At 47.0% G+C, this 17152-nt stretch overlaps 1 long non-coding RNA gene across 1 annotated transcript; it reads left to right on the top strand.

Annotated features, from left to right (window-relative positions):
* The first annotated feature begins 1844 nt into the window (after positions 1 to 1844).
* LOC309807043 lies at positions 1845 to 14011 on the top strand. The gene is made up of 4 exons (XR_014294484.1): positions 1845 to 2293; positions 4483 to 4627; positions 10820 to 11054; positions 13698 to 14011. It is a non-coding gene; the product is annotated as an uncharacterized lncRNA (long non-coding RNA).
* The last annotated feature ends 3141 nt before the right edge of the window (positions 14012 to 17152 follow it).

The raw sequence follows: 17152 nt of genomic DNA, 5'->3' as shown, positions 1-17152 counted from the left end.
TGGGCTTCCCTGGTGGTGCAGTGGTTGAGAGTCCACCTGCCGATGTAGAGAACACGGGTTCGTGCCCCGGTCCGGGAAGATCCCACGTGCCGCGGAGCGGCTGGGCCCGTGAGCCATGGCCGCTGAGCCTGTGCGTCCAGAGCCTGTGCTCCGCAATGGGAGAGGCCGTGACGGTGAGAGACCCGTGTACCGCAAAAAAAAACAAAACAAAACAAAACAAAACAAAACCTTAAATCTCAGAATTGAAAAACTCTTTGGAAAAATTAAATCATTAATCACAGTAAAGGAGAAATAAACTCATCCTGCCCTGGCATTTTGAGTCACATAATTAATTTGGAAGGGGCTGCCTTTCTCATGTGGAATCCAGGCATTCATCAGATATCTATCACAGGCTTTGTAGCTTCTCTGCACTGTGCCGGGCACTGGGGTGTAAAGGTGGGTAAGACAGCTCGTGTCTGGGAAGGAGAGATGGTGCCGCGGGGTCTGGGTGTGACAGGCCTAGGGGGTGCAGGAGCAGCGGGAACAATCCCTTTTTCAGCAGGGTGGATGGCTGAGTCCAGCCAGGTTAAGAAGCTGCCGGAAGGCTTTGCCTTTCCCTCACCCAGTGCAGTACTGGGAAGCCCTGGTATACGTTTTTGGGGGTTTTGTTTTGTTTTGTTTTTTTGCGTTACACGGGCCTCTCACTGTTGTGGCCTCTCCCGTTACGGAGCACAGGCTCTAGACGCGCAGGCACAGCGGCCATGGCTCAGGGGCCCAGCCGCTCCGTGGCATGTAGGATCTTCCCGGACCGGGGCACCAACCCGTGTCCCCTGCATCAGCAGGCAGACTCCCAACCACTGCACCACCAGGGAAGCCCCCTGGTAGACGTTTTGTTGCCCCGGCTAAGATGGAGCAGGTGTGGAAATCCTCTTTGGCAGCCCTGAGGCAGCTGGCCTCTGTGACAGCTGAGAAACGAGAGCTCCTGGCCTTCCCAGCACCTCACTGTGTGCGCTCTGGTGCTGCCTGCCAAGGCTGCGGGCGTTCCACTCATCCGTTCCACAGAGAGTTATTGAGCACCCACCATGGGCCAGGTGCTCAAGCAAAGCAGCCTCAGGTCTCAGGGAGCTCACTTCTCTACTTGGAGAGGGGGACCCATAGGATATCAGAATGGTGATAAGGGCTATGGAGAAAAAGAAAGAACGGGAGGACCAGGAATGTGAGGTGGGGGGTATGTGGTATAAAATAAGGTGTTTAAGAAGTCCACCTGAAGACTCAGTCCCCCCTACCCTCACCCCTGCATTAGCTGAGCACCCAAGAGCCATGGCTGCTGGTACATTAGGAGCCCACCAAAGAAAGTGACAAGTCGCCTGACCCCAGGAAGTGGCCAGCTCAGGAAGCCAGGCTGGTGTGCATCCCCTCCCTCCCTAAAAAGAGTTTCCTCATCTGATGAGTGGAGCTGGTTCAGCCCAAGTCTAGGGCAGTCGAGAGAGTTCAAGCTTGGGGAGGAAATGGGGGTCAGGAGAAGATTTGTTTAGACGGAGGCAGGTCCCCTGGCAGCATCTTGGGGGAAAAAGGGACATCTAGCTCCCCAAGAAGAGCTTTGGCAAGGCCACAATAGAAAGTGAAGGTCCTGGGCCAAGAGGGCTGGGGCCAGGACTGGGTGTGGATCCCTGCTGGGAACTGGAGTGTCAGTGAGGAAGGGGGGCAGACGTCAGGTCATTGGAATGGGCTGGGAGGGACAGCTGTGTTAGTGTGAGCACATGGGGGCACAGGCCCCACCCCTCTGGGCACCAGGCTACACTGGGGACAGAAGGAGGAGAACTCAGGGTCAGGACCTTTCTGCTGGAGCAGAGGGTTGGTGTAGGGTGGCCAAGTTGTAGGGGCTTTGGGAACTGAGCCAAGGGGTTTGTGTTTTTCTCAGATCTGCTAACCCTGGCTAAGGTTGACCTGCCTGTTCTCTCATCTGTATAAGCACCACGGTATTTTTAACCACGAGACAAATAACATGGAGATAAATTATGAGTCTAATGGGAGGGAGCTAAGGAGGGTGAAATGGCAAGGAATCCCCAGCTTTTTATGTTGAAAGCATAAATCCAAATAGAAACCAAGCAGAAAGAGACTGAAGTCTCTGGGGAGGAGAAAAGTACGTACAGTAAACACTGACCGGCACAGTGTGCCCTGCTGTAGGAACGCCAGGGTCAGAACAGCGTGTCACGTTGCCACTTTGATCGTGGGATTTGGATCAGAGAGAACATGGGATTTGGACTTTGCTCTGGGTTTGGCTGTCTGCCGCCTGTTGGCTGCGTGACCTTGGGTAAGTTCCTTTCCCCTCTGAGCCTTCCTTTCTTCATTGGTGTAGCTGGAGCCTGCATTCTGGAGCCTGCACTGGGATTCAGTCCCATCTGCTGAGCTAGTGGGGAAACCCCAGGGGTCAGAGTGGCTGCCAGGAGCCCAGCATGGTGAGCTCGCCAAGGGGCAAAGCATCCAGGTCCAAGAAGGGAGTAGGTTTGAGTACACTGTGCTAACAGCAGCTAATCTATTCTGGGCCCTACCCCAAGTCTGATTCCTGGGCTAAGCCGTCTCTGAAAGCTAACAGATTGTTTACAGAGGTACAAGCTCACCGTAATGGGGACCCCAGAAATGAGCATAACAGGGAGAAAGGCGTCTTCTCCACAGTGCAGTCTTGCCTGGACGAAGAGGCAGCGCAGGGAAAGGGGTGGGACCTGGGACCCAGCCATTGATTTGTTGGTGAGAACGGGTAAGACATCTTACCCCAGGGGCTCCCCAAATGTACAAGAGGGAAGGCGCTTTGTTGGGATTAAGTTCTGTGTAAGAGATGGTGGTAACAAACTAATATCTGGATTATTAGTCTTGATGTGGCTTCATTTGTCACATACGTGGTGAGGGAATCTTGGTTAATACCTATCCCTTGGAGATTGCACAAGCTGTCCCCAGGCCTGAGCCTGGACACGGCAAACGCACAGGAAATGTCAGATTATCTGCAGAAACCACCTAGGAACCCTTGGGCCCCTTGGAGGACTGTTTGGGATGACCCCTGGTGCGTTGGAGTGTTGCACAGCATTCCCATGGCAAAGATTTGTAATCAAAACGTAACCTAATGTATATTTTTGAGCACCTGCTATGTGCCAGTGAGGTATACATGCTAAGAGGGATTTGAATTCTTTTTTTTCTCAGCACTTTACAAATTACTTTGACATGCATTTTATTCACATTGGTCTTTATAACAACCTAACGATGTAGGATCCCCATTTACAGATGGGAAGACTGAGTTTCAAAGAGGCTAAGTAATTTATCCATAATAACCCAACAAATAAGGGGTGTAGTGGGGCTCAAACCCGTCCTTTCTTTGGTGGGAAGCTGAGACCAAAGAGATAAAGGAATGAGGGGAAAACCCAGCAAATAATAAAACCTGAGTTTCTGATGGGAAGAGCTGGAGAAGTCAGCGGGGACTGGAGCTGGACCTGACCAGGGGTGGGGGGGGGGACGGTGTGTAGGATGGAGGCTGTGTGTGGGGATGGCTGGGTTCCCGGGGACCTTGCCTGTGCCCCTGGAGCTGCCCCTGACTTATCACACTTCACAGAGAATTCTTAAGGAAGCTTTCAAGAGGAAACTGCTGCTGCCCACTCCTGCCAAGTCTCTTTGCTCCTGTCTTTCTGTCTGAGCGTACAAACCACCTCTCCTGACTTCAGCGACTGCTGGTCTTGGGCTCTGTATACTGATCATTTCTAATTTTTCCTGGAGGATTATTTATGACATTCTAAAAGCAAAACCACATACTGAAATGTGCCAATATTAGAACATTAGTGAGACAGAAATGATGCTCATTTCAAATAGCAGGGGGAAAGGGAGAGACGTGAAAAGGAATGCGCCTCTATGGGTCAGACTCTGTGCTGGCAACTGTGACATTCATGATCTCTTTCAATATTCATTACTATGCAATGTGGAAGATCGTATCAATTCCACTTTGGCAGTCGAGGAAACGTTCAAGAAGTGCTGTAACTTGGCCAAAGTCACGCAGCTAATAAGTGGCGAACCTATGATCTGAATCCAGGTCTGACTTCCAATAAACCACAATTTACAGCCTGTGGAATTCAGGTGGAATCAAGAGAGGATGAATAAACACAGTTTACTGGACAGTAAAACTCTTGACCCTGCTTTTTATTAATTCAAGTTTACAAACAATGCAGTTTCAAAATTACCAGCTTCCTGAGAGTTCTTAAATCAGTGAAGTACTCAGAATTCATGAAATCCCAACAATTAGAGCTTGACGCTGCCTGAGATGCCACTAGAGGACCTGACACGGAGGTGACTGATTCTACATATGAACTTTCAATTTTGAGAGTGTCCTATCAAAAACGGGGCCCCTGTTGCACTGGGTAGAGGATGTGGTAGAGATTCTCAGATAAACCTGATTTCTTTAAATGCTGTTTAGGACATGTGCCAAAGTTTGACACATCCTAATCACTTTACTTTCTTTGGCAGCTCCAACCTTGACGAGAGAGTAGGAAATACGTCTCCGCTTTGACAGGAACAATGTGTGACATGAAAGACCTCAGATGCTGTGCAGGTTTGTGACGGTTCTTCAGAAGAAAGCACCTCCTGCCTGTTCTGTTCAATGCCAGTCCAGGTGAGTCACTGCCAGCCAAGCAAGTATTTTAAGACATGAGGAATCTAAGCCAGAACCAGCAAAGAAAGGTGAAGGATGGATTATCGCCATTCGCTTTGATGGTTGTCACGGTGCTGGGAAAACCTTTTCCGGTTAGGGTCCGGCTCACTGCTGTTTTGCTAGTGGCCACCCAGACACGGGTGTGGGACAGGGCGTGTGCACACACACCTGCAGCAGACACCCACTCTAGAGGCTCACGTTGGTTGGGTCGTGGTTAATCGGCTGTGCTCGTGCGAATGGTAAATCTGCGACCGACATCAGCTTGCGGGGAGCCAGTGTGACCCCACCTCCCGCGACATCACTGGATGTTTTGGAGCAGAGTCCGTGGATGCAGGAACTACCTCACTCGCTGCTCCCTGCTTTAGCATGTGGCTCTGGAAAATGCCCCATCGCTGTCTCTTAATTACGATCCAAGGCTCAGGTCTTCTGCTAATCTGAGGGGCAAGGGAGAGCTTCCAGGTCTCCAGGAGCTGGGGAGAGGGGCAGGGGTGCTGCGCACGGGAAATGACTGGAGCCCGAGGTCAGGCTGCACCCTGGCACTGCCTGGGAGGACGGCCTCCTCTGATGGCACCTACGCTGCAAAGCTCTGCCTGTCTGCGCTGAAGAGGACGCCGAGGCTCTGAGTGGGAAAGTAGGCTCTATGTTGCCCTGTAGGATGACCCACACTATAGGAGCCATCGGGATGCACTGTGCACTCCACTCCAACTTCCCATAGGGCTGCCCCTCTCTCTCCAGCTCCTCTTTCACCCATTTTTGGGGTGGGGTGTCAGAGTTGGGGGAGGAGACTGCAGGGCGGGGTGGGGATGGGGTGGCAGCTACCATGCTACCTGACTTTTCCCGAATCTCTTTAATTAAACTAAGCCTTTATATACGTGTAAAAAACAAGCAAGCACCATACCTGGGGCCTGCAATCCCCTCGCCCAGATTCTGATTCACAGGCTAGGGGGGCAACCTTACTTTTATTAAGGGCCCAAGTGATTGGACTCTAGGTGATCCTGGACCACACTTCAAAAAACACTGGGGCAGGAATGAGCCAGCATGTGTATGGGGTACAGCTAGTGTGAGAGGTAATTCATCTAGTGTCTTAAAATAGTGGCAGGGGCTGAATTGTGATCCACAACCCCAAATTCATATATTGAAGTCCTAACTGCTGGGACCTCAGAATGTGACTGTATTTGGAGACAGAGACTTTAAAGAGGTAATTAAGTTAAAATAAGGTCTTTAAATGAGCCCTAATCCAATATGACTGGTGTCCTTATAAGAAAACGAGATTAGGACACAGGCACGCACAGAGGGAAGACCATGTGAGGACACAGGGAGAAGGCAGCCATCTGTAAGCTAGAGAGGGGCCTCAGAAAAAAAACCCTGCAGACACCTTGATCTCAGACTTCCAACCTCCAGAACCGTGGGAAAACAAATCTCTGTTGTTTAAGCCACCCTGTCTGTGGTACTTTATTATGGCAACCCTACCAAACTAATACAAATAGGAGAGCTGGTTTCACTGAATAATCCTCTCCAAAGGTAGAGAGTGCTTCAGCTTACTGTATAAACAAGGCTAGTTTTAAGGACCAAAGGGCATGAGTTCCAGCCCTGGTGTGTCAGAGGTGGCTCAGGCTACACAGAAAGCACAGCTTCCAGTGTCATACATGCCTGCACTCAGTGGCCAGAACCTTCTCTTCTGGTTACCACCTGAGTGGTTTAAACAAGACAGTCATTATTTTTTTTATTATTTTATTTAAAATATATGCAAATAGTGCTTACTGTGTGCCAGGTAATGTTCTAAGCACTGTGCAAATATTAACTAATTTAATGCTCATTACAGCCCTGTGATAGATAGATAGATAGACAGACAGACAGCAGGTTCACGATCACTTAATTCAAAATATTCAGGGCTTCTTTCTCTAGTTGCTTTAAGTGTAGGGTTAGATTGTTTATTTGAGATTTTTCTTGAGGTGAGACTGAATTGCTATAAACTTTCCTCTTAGAACTGATTTTGCTGCGTCCCATAGGTTTTGGGTCATCGTGTTTTCATTGTCATTTGTTTCTATGTATTTTTTTATTTCCTCTTTTATTTCTTCAGTGAACAGGAACAGTAAGAAGAAGAACAAAGAAATGCCAAGTCAGTAGAAGGAAAGAAATCATAAAGAAGAGAGCAGAAATAAATGAAATAGAAATGAAGAAAACAATAGCAAAGATCAATAAAACTAAAAGTTGGTTCTTTGAGAAGATAAACAAAACTGATAAAGCCTTAGCCAGACTCATCAAGAAAAAAAGGAGAGGATGCAAATCAATAAAATGAGAAATGAAAAAGGAGAAATAACAACTGACATCACAGAAATACAAAGGATTATAAGAGACTACTACAAACAACTATATGCCAATAAAATGGACAACCATGAAGAAATGGACAAATTATTGGAAAGGTACAATTTTCCAAGACTGAACCAGGAAGAATTAGAAAATATAAACAGACCTATCACAAGTAATGAAACTGAAACTGTAATTAAAAATCTTCCAACAAACAAAGGTCCAGGACCAGATGGCTTCACAGGTGAATTCTATCAAACATTTAGAGAAGAGCTAACGCCCATCCTTCTCAAACTCTTCCAAAAAATTGCAGAGGGAGGAGCACTCCCAAACTCATTCTATGAAGCCACCATCACCCTGATACCAAAAGCAAAGATATCACCAAAAAAAGAAAATTATAGACCAATATCACTGATGAACATAGATGCAAAAATCCTGAAAAAGTACTAGCAAACAGAATCCAACAGCACATTAAAAGGATCATACACCATGATCAAGTGGGATTTATCCCAGGGGTGCAAAGATTCTTCAATATATGCAAATCAATCAATGTGATACACCATATTAACAAATTTAGGAATAAAAAACATATGATCATCTCAATAGATGCAGAAAAAGCTTTTCACAAAATTCAACACCCAGTTATGATAAAAACTCTCCAGAAAGTGGGCATAGTGGGAAGCTACCTCAACATAATAAAGGCCTTATATGACAAACCCACAGCAAACATCATACTCAGTGGTGAAAAACTGAAAGCATTTCCACTAAGATCAGGAACAAGACAAGGATGTCCACTCTTGCCACTTTTATTCAACATAGTTTTGGACATCCTAGCCACAGCAATCAGAGAAGAAAAAGAAATAAAAGGAATACAAATTGGAAAAGAAGAAGTAAAACTGTCACTGTTTGCAGATGACATGATACTATACATAGAAAATCCTAAGATGCCACCAGAAAACTACTAGAACTAACCAATGATACAAAATTAATGAACAGAAATCTCTTGCATTCCTATACACTAACAAGGAAAAATCAGAAAAGAAATTAAGGAAACAGTCCCATTTACCACTGCAACAAAAAGAATAAAATACCTAGGAATAAATCTACTTAAGGAGGTGAAAGACCTGTACTCAGAAAACTATAAAACACTGATGACAGAAATCAAAGATGACATAAACAGATGGAGAGATATACCATGTTCTTGGATTGGAAGAATCAATATTGTGCAAATGACTCTACTACCCAAAGCAATCTACAGAGTCAATGCAATCCCTATCAAACTACCAATGGCATTCTTCACAGAATTAGAACGAAAAAATTTTACAATTTGTATGGAAACACAAAAGACCCTGAATATCCAAATCAATCTCTTTTTTTAAATTTTATTTATTTATTTATTTATTTATTTATTTATTTTTGGCCACGTTGGGTCTTCGTTGCTGCGTGCAGGCTTTCTCTGGTTGCGGCGAGTGGGGGCTACTCTTCGTTCTGGTGTGTGGGCTTCCCATTGTGGTGGCTTCTCTTGTTGCGGAGCACGGGCTCTAGGCATGAAGGCTTTAGTTGTTGTGGCACTCAGGCTTAGTTGCTCCATGGCATGTGGGATCTTCCCAGACCAGGGCTCGAACCCATGTCCCCTGCACTGGTAGGCAGATTCTTATCCACTGCACCACCAGGGAAGCCCAAGCCAAAGCAATCTTGAGAAAGAAAAATGGTGCTGGAGGAATCAGGCGCCCCAGCTTCAAACCATACTACAAAGCTACAGTAATCAAGACAGTGTGGTACTGGCACAAAAACAGAAATATAGATCAATGGTACAGGATAGAAAACCCAGAGATAAACCAATGCACATATGGTCACCTAATTTACAACAAAGGAGGAAAGAACAAACAGTGGAGAAAAGACAGCCTCTTCAATAGGTGGTGCTGGGAAAACTGGACAGCTACATGTAAAAGAATGAACTTAGAACACTACCTAACACCATACACAAAAATAAACTCCAAATGGATTAAAGACCTAAACGTAAGACAAGATACTATAAAACTCTTAGAGGCAGAACACTCCATGACATAAACCACAGCAAGATCTTTTTTGACTCACCTCCTAGAGTAATAAAAATAAAAACAAAAATAAACAAATGGGACCTAATTAAAGGTAAAAGCTTTTGCACAGCAAAGGAAACCATAAACAAGACGAAAAGACAACCCTCAGAATGGGAAAAAATATTTGCAATTGAAACAACAGCCAAAGGATTAATCTCCAAAATATACAAACAGCTCATGGAGCTCAATATCAAAAAAACAAACAACCCAATCCAAAAATGGTCAGCCAACCTAAATAAACATTTCACCAAAGAAGACATACAGATGGCCAAGAGGCACATGAAAAGATGCTCAACATCACTAATTATTAGAGAAATGCAAATCAAAACTACCATGAGGTATCACTCACACCGGTCAGAATGTCCATTATCAAAAAATCTAGAAACAATGCTGGAAAGGGTATGGTGAAAAAGGAACCCCCCTGCACTGTTGGTAGGAATATAAATTGATACAACCACTGTGGAGAACAGTATGGAGGTTCCTTTAAAAACTAAAAATAAGGCTTCCCTGTTGGTGCAGTTGTTGAGAGTCCGCCTGCCGATGCAGGGGACACGGGTTCGTGCCCCAGTCCGGGAAGATCCCACATGCCGCAGAGTGGCTGGGCCCGTGAGCCATGGCCACTGAGCCTGCACGTCCAGAGCCTGTGCTCCGCAAGGGGAGAGGCCACAACAGTGAGAGGCCCGCATACCGCAAAAAAAAAAAAAAAAAAACAAAAAAACGAAGAATAGAACTACCATATGACCCAGAAATCCCACTACTGGTCATATACCCTGAGAAAACCATAATTCAAAAAGAGACATGTACCACAGTGTTCATTGTAACACTATTTACAATAGCCAGGACATGGAAGCAACCTAAATGTCCATTGACAGAGGAATGGATAAAGAAGATGTGGCACATATATACAATGGAATATTACTCATCCATAAAAAGAAACGAAACTGAGTTATTTGTAGTGAGGTGGATGGACCTAGAGTCTGTCATACAGAGTGAAGTGAGTCAGAAAGAGAAAAACAAATATGTATGTTATTTTTGTATACTATGTATGTATATAGTATGATCTTATGTATGTTAACACATATATATGAAATCTAAAAAAAAAAAAGTGGTACTGATGAACCTAGTGGTAGGGCAGGAATAAAGACATAGACGTAGAGAATGGAGTTGAGGGCACGCTGGGGAGGAGGAAGCTGGTTGAAGTGAGAGTAACATCGACATATATACACCACCAAATGCAAACTAGATAGCCAGTGGGAAGCAGCAACATAGCACAGGGAGATCAGCTTGGTGTTTTGTGACGACCTAGAGGGGTGGGAGGGAGGCTCAAGAGGGAGGGGATATGGGGATATATGTATGCATATGGCTGATTCAGTTTGTTGTACGACAGAAACTAACACAGCATTGTGAAGCGATTATACTCCAGTAAAGATGTATCCAAAAAAAAATATTCAAGGCCAGCAGTGTTTGGTGTGTCAGAACTTGGGGACTTGAGAAAGTGAATGCATTGCATGTACTGTAGGCTGCATAATATCCTGTAGCATCTGTAACAGCATCCTGTAATCAAATGTACTCATATTTCTGTAGTGAGATGTATATAGTGCATAAATAAAGTAGCCTCATGTAACTCAAGACAGGTTTCTCTAGCAAATGAGTTTATTTCAGATCAGGTTTTGCTGCCAAATGAGTTATAAATTTTGGCATTCGGAACTTTTAAGGTTTTGAAATTATATTCTCCCTATTTCTTCAGATGAAGACACTGAGGCACAGGGAGGTGAAACAGTGTCCCACAATCATTAACTCGCGGGAGGTAAGGCTGGGCTACCAACCCGGGCAGCCTGGCTCCAAACTCCAAGCTCTTCACAACCACCTGGCTGTGCCCCTCGGTGCTGCCCACTTCTTGAGCAGGGCCTGACCCATCCGTAGAATATGGATCATGCCAACCTTGCAGCCTTGCTCTGAGGACCAGATACAATGTAAGTAGAGTTCTGTTATGGGTTGAATTGTGTCCCCCCGCCAAATTCATTTGTTGAAGCTTTAACCCCAGTACCTCTGAATATAACCTTATATGGAAATAGGGTCATTGCAGATACAGTTAGTTAAATGAAGATGAGGTCATTAGGGTGGGCCCTACTTCAGTCTGACCTGTGTCCTTATTTAAAAAAAGGAATTTGGACACAGGCATGTGCTCAGGGAGAACGCCAGGTGAATGTGAAAGCAGAGGTCAGGCTGATGCTTCCACAAGCCAAGGAATGCCCGAGATTGCTGGCAAAGCACCGGAAACTAGGAGAGAGAGGCATGAAACAGCTTCTCTCAGTCAGCTCTCAGAAGGAACCAATTCTGCCAACACCTTGATCTCAAACTTGTAGCCCCCAGAACCGTGAGACAAATTGCTGTTGTTCAAGCCCCCCCCCCCCCCCAGTTTGTGGAACCTTGTTACAGCCACCCTAGCAAGCTTGTACAGGTTCTTTACACAAGCACTGGGTTCCGAGTGGGAGGCCAATAAGTGGTAGGTAACCAGGCTTACTATATTTTTAATATTTATTTATTTGTTTGTTTGTTTGTTTATTTATTTATTTTTGGCTGCATTGGGTCTTAGTTGCGGCACGCAGGCTCTTTTGTTGCGGTGCGCAGGCTTCTCTCTAGTTGTGGAGGTTTTCTCTCTCTAGTTGTGGCACACAGGCTCCAGGGCACATGGGCTCTCTACTTGTGGCATGCGGCCTTAGTTGCCCCGTGGCATGTGGGATCTTAGTTCCCTGACCAGGGACTGAACTGGTATCCCCTGCACTGCAAGATGGATTCTTAACCACTGGACCACCAGGGAAGTCCCCACTCTTATTATTTTTATGATGGAGGCTTCAGATTCTTCACAGAAAAACAATCAGTCAGTTAGATGATCTCTAAGACCTCTTCCACTTTCCAGGTCTAATTTTACATGATTATCCCATGAGGATAATTCAACTCCACTTGTCACTTGCACCAATGGTCCAGGTCTTATAGCATTTCTTTGCTGTTTTAAAGATGGGAGAGGTGGTCTTAATAAGCAAAACAAAACAAAACAATGCAAGGAATTTCTTTTCCTGTGTTACGGGTTACATCCCTATACATTACAGCTGAAACCCCTGAGCCCTAACTTGCCTTCTGATGTCCCTGCTTGTATCATCAACTCACTCAGCCGTGGGGTTTTTCTGAATACCTTTCCCTTGTGTCTTTGGGGCTGCCGAGGTTAACCCACAGTGTGTGCTGGGCTACAAATTCTGCAGAGGAAAGCAGAAATCTAAGGGTAGAGGTTGTTTCCTGTCAGTTAAGAGTGTATCATTGGGGCTTCCCTGGTGGCACAGTGGTTGGGAATCTGCCTGCTAATGCAGGGGATACGGGTTCGAGCCCTGGTCTGGGAGGATCCCACATGCCGCAGAGCGACTGGGCCCGTGAGCCACAACTACTGAGCTTGCGCGTCTAGAGCCTGTGCTCCGCAACAGGAGAGGCCTGCACGCTGCGATGAAGAGTGGCCCCTGCTTGCCACAGCTAGAGAAAAGCCCTCGCACAGAAACGAAGACCCAACACAGCAAAAATAAATAAATTAATAAAAGTTCTTTCCTTAAAAAAAAAAAAAAAAAAAGAGTGTATCATTGGAACCCTATTTAGACCTGGAAAGTTTGGGTTCTTGAGGTGGAAATGTGTCCTCACACTGCCATGTCACTGAGCCGATAAAAGCTGCTTTAAGAGAGTCTAAAAGCTGTTGAACACTTTTTCTGTTCCTAGGACAAGGCACGGTTGGCCCCAGTGTAGGGAAAGAGGTAAAATGCTAAACAGTTTTCCTTAGGCTGCAGTGACAGGTCCCCTATTGTCAAAGCTGCCACATGGTATGCGGGATCCTTAGTCTCCCCAACCAGGGATCAAACCTGTGCCTCCTGCAGTGAAAGCACGGAGTCTTAACCACTGGACCGCCAGGGAAGTTCCCCTCTGCCTTTTAGATTCTACACATCAAGTCAGAAAGTGATTTGCTGTAGGTGGGGTGTGGCCCCCAAGTCCCCATCTGTGGAAATAGGACTTTAATGGCTGTGCATGTTCAGAGAGAGGACTTCAGGTTCCTTTGGCATCCCTTTGCACCTGTTCTCAAGGCTGCCTCTCCGACGCCCTGTCAGCCCCTGAGCCTTGGGCCAGGGGAATGCTTCCCACTGGTTTCCTGGAAGCACTTCCTGACCAAGCCAGGGGGCCTCTCTCACCTCCCTGCAGCCCAGGCCCCATCCCAGAGCCAGGGGTGGCTTTAACATCTGCTTAAGTTTTTTCATCTTTGCTCCCTGTTACTGGTTATCCTCCCAGGAATTTTAGGAGAAGCGTACCTTTTCTTATCATAGCTGCAGCCTACTGGAGTTCTGTTGAGATACAAAAATGGTTGCAGAGTGGGAGGTTTTACTTTGAGGATCTCATGGTTGGTGATTCCATCCAACACCAAAATGGGAGATTTAATTAAGCAAGAGTAAGTGCCTAATAGATGGAGCTTCTCCGAAGTGGAGACCACACCTTGTTCATTTTTGAATCCTTGGTGCCTAGCCCAGAGCTAGGAGATGTGCAGTAAAATTGCTTGTTGGGTGAATGCACCTTTGTTTTCTTTCTTCTTCAGAAAGAAGTCCGTGTTAAGTCCGAGAATCATGACCACAAACAAGGCTGGAGAATGCTTCTGCTTTGTAATAGCTCTCATGGGTCATATCTAAGGAAAAGGTCCTGAGGCCAGAAGGCAGAGGTCCAGGTCTGGCTCGGCCATTATCCAAGAAACCCTGGGATCTTCGGCCTCCCTGGAACTCAGCGTCCTCCACTGCAGCATGGAGGTCATCCTTTCTCCTCTGCCTGCCTCTCTGGATGGTTATGAGAACATGACACGAGAATGGATGTAACAATTTTCTGAGAATTTCAAAGACCATGCCGAAGGTATTACTCTTATATATATATATATATATATATTGTTACAGATATTTGTAGACTTGAGCTGCTCATAATTATCTTTTTTTTTTTTTTTTTCCAGTACGCGGGCCTCTTACTGTTGTGACCTCTCCCGTTGCAGAGCACAGGCTCTGGACACGCAGGCCCAGTGGCCATGGCTCACTGGCCTAGCCGCTCCGCGGCATGTGGGATCTTCCCAGACCGGGGCACAAACCCTTGTCCCCTGCATCGGCAGGCGAACTCTCAACCACTGTGCCACGAGGGAAGCCCCCGCTCATAATTATCTTTTGTCTCAATCTCTTTTCTTCTACAAGTTCATGCTTAGGAACCAAAGCCAGGTTTACCTCCTTCCCCAGCTAAAGAAATATCCATCCTGGTAGGCCAGGCACTGCCAAGTGCTGGCCTCCTTGGAGTTCAATCGCCTGTTTGGTCAGCAAACATTCCTGCATCACAGGTGGCGAGGGACAAGTTAAGTCTCAGAAGACGGCTGACAAATAGTTGCCAAAGCCACCGAGGGCAGAAGCGCTACGGTCTTCTCCCCAGAGGACTGTGCTCCTCTACGCGTCCTTGAGCTGCGTCCAGAGAGCACTTGGCGCCCATTCCGTCTAGAATAGGCCCAGGGAGGAGGTAAGTTGTGCAGCCAGCCAGGGACCAGGAGAGCCTGGGCAGGACCCTCGCCTCCTGACTTCCGAGAGCTGCCTCCGCCCCCTGCGCCTCTCCAGGGACGGATGGATGAGGCCGTGGTGGGCGGTGCTTGGCCTCCTGCTGTCTCCTGTTGCTGAAGTAACCGAGTGAGATGAAACAGAAACAAGCCACGTGACCTTGCTGCCTCCACCCACGCGTCCAGACAGCCCCTGTCTCAGCCAGAGAGTCACAGTCAGGCCAGTCGATCCGGGCTGAGCGTGGTTTTGGGGTCCTCGCCGAGGAGAAACGCCTGAGCTGGGCGGCAGCCGATATTCTCTGAACACTGTTCTTGAGCAGACAAGATGTTGAAGCCGGGGTGGGCTGGGGGGCAGAGGTTGAGGGATCAAAATGATTTGAGTGTGCGGCTGCCGGTATGTCACATAGCTGGAATTGTGCAGGGCCTGCCTGTCCTTGGTTTACTCAGGGAATCTATAGAACGAGAGGGCAGGGCTTCCCTGGTGGCGCAGTAGTTGAGAGTCCGCCTGCCGATGCAGGGGACAGTGGTTCGTGCCCCGGTCTGGGAAGATCCCACATGCCACGGAGCGGCTGGCGCGTAAGCCATGGCTGCTGAGCCTGCGCGTCCGGAGCCTGTGCTCCGTAACGGGAGAGGCCACAACAGTGAGAGGCCCGCGTACCGCAAAAAAAAAAAAAAAAAAAAAAAAAAAAGAACGAGAGGGCAGAGGGCATGGCCTCTAACCCTTACCTTTGAAATCTGTGTCTCTAGCTTTCCCGCTTGCCCCCAGGATGGGCCCTCCCAAGCTTTCAGATAAGGGCGTTTCTTTTTTTTAAATATACTTATGTATTTATTTATTTATGGCTGTGTTGGGTCTTCGTTGCAGTGAGCAGGCTTTTCATCACGCTGGCTTCTCTTGTTGTGGAGCGCGGGCTCTAGGCGCACGGACTTCAGTAGTTGTGGCTCGCGGGCTCCAGAGCGCAGGCTCGGTAGTTGTGGTGCATAGGCTTAGTTGCTCCGCCTCATGTGGGATCTTCCCAGACCAGGGCTCGAACCCGTGTCCCCTGCGTTGGCAGGCGGATTCTTAACCACTGCACCACCAGGGAAGTCCCAAGGGCATTTCTTAAGGAGCCACATGATACCATGGGGATGAGGGCAAGGTCAGCTGGGAAAGAGATACCTCCTTGCAGGCCACAGAGAGGGGAGCTAGCCAGAGGAGAGGAGAGGAGAGGTGCTGGGCAGGGCACCTCATAGACAACCACTGCAAGGTCTCCCTCCAGCCTCAAGGCCCAGCTCAACGATGACCTTCTTCTAAAGACTTTTCAAATCCACCTGGGCTGGAAATACCACTTTCCTCCTCTCTACTTACCCAGTGTTTTCATCTGCATCTCCCTGTACACTTAGCACCTGTTTACCATGTACTCACCTTTTGAATAACTTTTGTTACACAAATACTAATATATGCTTATTGAAGGAAAAATTAGAAACACAGACACTCACAAAGAAGAGATTAAAAACCACTCAAATGTGCTACCTGGAGGTAACCACTGTTGGCATTTGGGGGTGTTAGCCCTATTTAGGTTCATGTCTCTTTTCTCTGCCTGCATTCAGCTCTTCTAAAGCCAAGTCCAAATCTCCCCTCCTCTCTGTGTACCCTCACAGCCACCACAAGGCTTCCCTTCAACAGGGTCTCAGTTCATGTGTTTTAAATAAATGGATGGATAAACAAAGGAAAGCACAGATGGATGAGTGGACAGAAAGTGGGGGAAAAAATGTTCTGCTACCCAAAAGTAGCCCCCGCGGAGGAACCAAGAAGAGAAGAGAAGGTGTCAGCCCTCAAAGTCACCTGCAGCCACCTTCCTCTCCCATCCGCAGCCTCTCTGCTCCCATCAGAGCAGAATCAATGCCAGGAAGTGAGCGTGCACGGAGAGTGGGCCAGATCTGGACAATAATTATTAGTGGAAAGATAAAGATGAAGCCTGATCCCTGCCATCTGACTTGGAAACGTCAACCATGGCTTAAGGGAAAAGAGGATTCATGGAAACAGCCAAGTCAAGGTCGCCGCGTGTGTGCAATATTTTAGGCTCAGCAAGCAATCTGGCCAATTCAAAGCTGCTGGTAAATGGGTTCCAAGAAATCTGATTTCATCAGCGCCGTGGACACGGGAGTACGTCTCCATGACTTGCCCCTCACTGGGTTGAAGATTATCAATGATTTATCTGGAGCAGAAACAGCAGGATTCCACATTACATCTTGGAAGGCAGCCGGAGCAAAGGCAGAGAATTAACAGACCTTTATTATTAATTCCAATACCACAATGCCCCATGGGTTCTGCAGCAAATCACGGGCTCTCTTAACAGGAGTTTCTCTGTGTTTAAGTGGAGCTGATTTTTTGTTTGTTTTTTGGGGGGAGTTTTGTTGTTGTTTATTTTTTCAATGGGACTTATCCTCATTCTTAACTATAAAGACAACCTCAAAGTCACAAATGTTCATTAATCATGCGCA

Source organism: Mesoplodon mirus, assembly GCF_964341445.2.
Source record: "Mesoplodon mirus genome assembly, chromosome: 6".
Lineage (NCBI taxonomy): Eukaryota > Metazoa > Chordata > Mammalia > Artiodactyla > Ziphiidae > Mesoplodon > Mesoplodon mirus.
This window is presented reverse-complemented; position numbering and strand designations above follow the sequence as displayed.